We start from the raw sequence: 3,135 nt of genomic DNA, 5'->3' as shown, positions 1-3,135 counted from the left end.
TTAACTTATCAATAAGAAACTTAGGAAACATGATTATTTAATTAATAGTTCCTGTGCTAAAGTATTAACGGAACTAAATAATACTCTTCTAATGAAAATTACAATAACAGTGTAAAAATATATCCTGAGGTCTATTCTGCAAAATGAGAGTCAAAAGACAGGATATGTGATTTCAAAAAACATGTTCACACTGCAGTGCTATTAATGACATGATTAATATAGTTCTTTTTATACTTTATATCCAGGTAGATAAAATGGTTTTTACAATTGATGAAATCATAAAAACATGAATATTGAAGATGTGCTTTATCAAAAGAGATACCATTAAACATTAGATGCTGCATGTGTAGGAAGAGGCATCCTGTGAATAAAAGAACTGTCATTTTAGGTCTTCATACATTCAAAGAGTATTTCCTACGTATTTTTAGCTATTAGGGAGAGATAAATCAAATTCATATATAAAATTTTCTAACACCCAGAAGCAATATATAATTTAGGATTAGGGCACAGAGTGATTCTAGGTGTAAGAGATTGATATCTTGTCTATTCCACAATAATAAAGAAATCATAAAATGGTCTTTTAAGTTGTTTGTACGGCTTTACAGTGAAAGGATTTTTCAGATTATATTTTCCCAAATACTAATTGTATAGTAACAGATTATTAATTGGAATGAAAATATTGCATTTCTACAAGAGTTGTTGTTATATATCAGTTCTCAACCATCAGTCTGTTGTAAAGATTTTGTTACATATTAAAAACTTTAGCCAATAAAGTAACTGGTGTAATACACTTAGAATAAAAGAAAATATTTGAGTAATCACTAGGTTAAATTGAAGGGGAAACATTAAACCTAGAAACTAAAAATTGAGAATACACCTTCATATAAAGGGTTCATGAAAAATTCTTCAAAAAATGTGAACTTTGATCACATCACAAATAAAACCTCAGTGTATTTCTCAAAGAAGAAGTTTTAGTTTCCATTTTTAATTAAATCATCAAAGTTAGATGTTTAAAAAACACCTCAAGGGCTTGCCTGGTGGTGCAGTGGTTGGGAGTCCGCCTGCCGATGCGGGGGACGCGGGTTCGTGCCCCGGTCTGGGAGGATCCCACATGTCGCGGAGTGGCTGGGCCCATGAGCCGCGTCCACAGCCTGTGCTCCGCAGTGGGGGAGGCCGCGGCGGTGAGGGGCCCGCGTACCGCAAAAAAAAACAAAAACAAAAATAACCTCAAGTTGAAAATAAACACAGAAAAGGGACAAAGCAAAGCAAATCTCTGCTAGAAAGTACTGTATAAAATAGAAAGCAAATTATGATGACTGATTATTTAGCAGCCAACATCATGGTAAGCTGTATATGTCCAAAACTCTATTCAGAGGTACAAGCATAGTTTTGAAAATTTTCATATTTATAAATAGAGAATGAAAATAAATAAGTATTCATATTAATAGGCCATACAAAGAAGAGCAAAGTATACCAAAAAGAGATAGGAAAGAAATTCCAACACAACTGAGGCAAAAAATAATTGTCCAAGAAAAGTAGAATTAAGTTTTTAAAAGACTTTTTTTGGACAAACGGAATATATAAAAACTCTTCCTGTCAAATCTGAATTTATATCCATCATGAAATATTGATTTCTAAGATATATTATAATCTTTCAAATATCTTCAGCTCTGTTGCTAGCCAACAGTCAGCAGCAAAAGCCAAGTAAATGGTGCCACTTTGGAAGTAATTTTTCCAGTCAAAGTTGCTTTGTATGATGGATGTTGAAGCAGGAAAAGATATTCCCATCAAGCTCTACCTGAATTGCAGATGTATGAGTGAAAAATCAGCTGCTGTTTTTGAAGCCACTGAATTTTGTGGAATTAATTGCTTTATAGCAATATCTTCTTCACTAAAATAATTTATTCCTTTGGAATTCCTTTGCAATTTCTTTTGTGCTTTTAGATACCTTTCTTCTTTCAATTGGTTCTCAATTTTGATTCTCAAATTCAATAATTATTGAAATAGTATACATAATAAGTAAAAACATTTAAAACACTCCAACAATAGGGAAATATTTAAACCTATTGTTCATGTATTTATTTATGGATGGTCAGGCCACTCAAGATGGCTGTTTTCTTGCTCTCTGTACATCTTCTGCTCCACCAGTCCCTGCTTCACTTATACTCTACTCACATGACTATCCAATCCTCTTAATCGTTGGGCTTAATCAGTAACTATCAACATGCTTGCCCCCTGCCCCAGCCACTGGTTTCTCAGGTAACTGATGAGCCAACCTGAGGTCAATTCCCTCTATAAATGGCAGCCTCTTTCTCCCCCCAGTAAGCTTGCTATCGTGTCCTGCCTGCCTGCCTGCCTGCCTGCCTGCCTGCCTGCATACATACATGATGGGCTTTTGCTTCCGACAGGTAGGATTCCCTATCCAATAAACCGTTGATGTCTCTGTCGCTGTCTCCCATCTCGAGGATGGGCTTACACGTCTGTGGGGTGCAGCCCAACAATTTACAGACATTAAAACGTTTACAACGATATTTGATAACACAGAAAAGGCTTATGACTTAATGTTAAATGAGAACAATTTGATAAAAATCTTTTTTTTTTTTGCTTTTTTTGTCACTTCATGGTCTATAATAACCACCTAAATCCACAATTTCTCCTACTCTTTTCCTGAGCCCATGAGCTGAACATGAGCAGAGAAAACAACCACCCTGATTGTTCTCACCTGAAATTCATGAACATTAGCCTTGATCCTTCCAGACCTATCCCCTCCCATCCCTACTCCATTTCCTCAGTCGTCAAAAGGGATCATTGCAGACTGTCACTAATCATGACTAACCTCACCTGCCCTCACATACTCTGCCCTTCTGCCTATTTCCAGAACTCACTTTTTCATAGATCTAACTAAAGGATGTTCCATTTCCTTCCTTTCTCGTGAGCATCACAATTCCCCCCTCTTTCTTACACCACATTTTTCCTTCCCTTTAGCTAACTTCAATTACTATTCAAACCATATATTATTTTTCTCATTTTAAAAGAAAAACTTATTTTGAACCCTTTCCCACCTTCCCCTGAAGTACCACTCACTTTTTTTTTTTTCTTTTTTTAACTCTCCTTTCAGCAGAACTCCAGGAAAGA

Source organism: Lipotes vexillifer, unplaced genomic scaffold (genome assembly GCF_000442215.2).
Source record: "Lipotes vexillifer unplaced genomic scaffold, Lipotes_vexillifer_v1.1 scaffold812, whole genome shotgun sequence".
Classification (NCBI taxonomy): Eukaryota; Metazoa; Chordata; class Mammalia; order Artiodactyla; family Lipotidae; genus Lipotes; species Lipotes vexillifer.
This window is presented reverse-complemented; position numbering follows the sequence as displayed.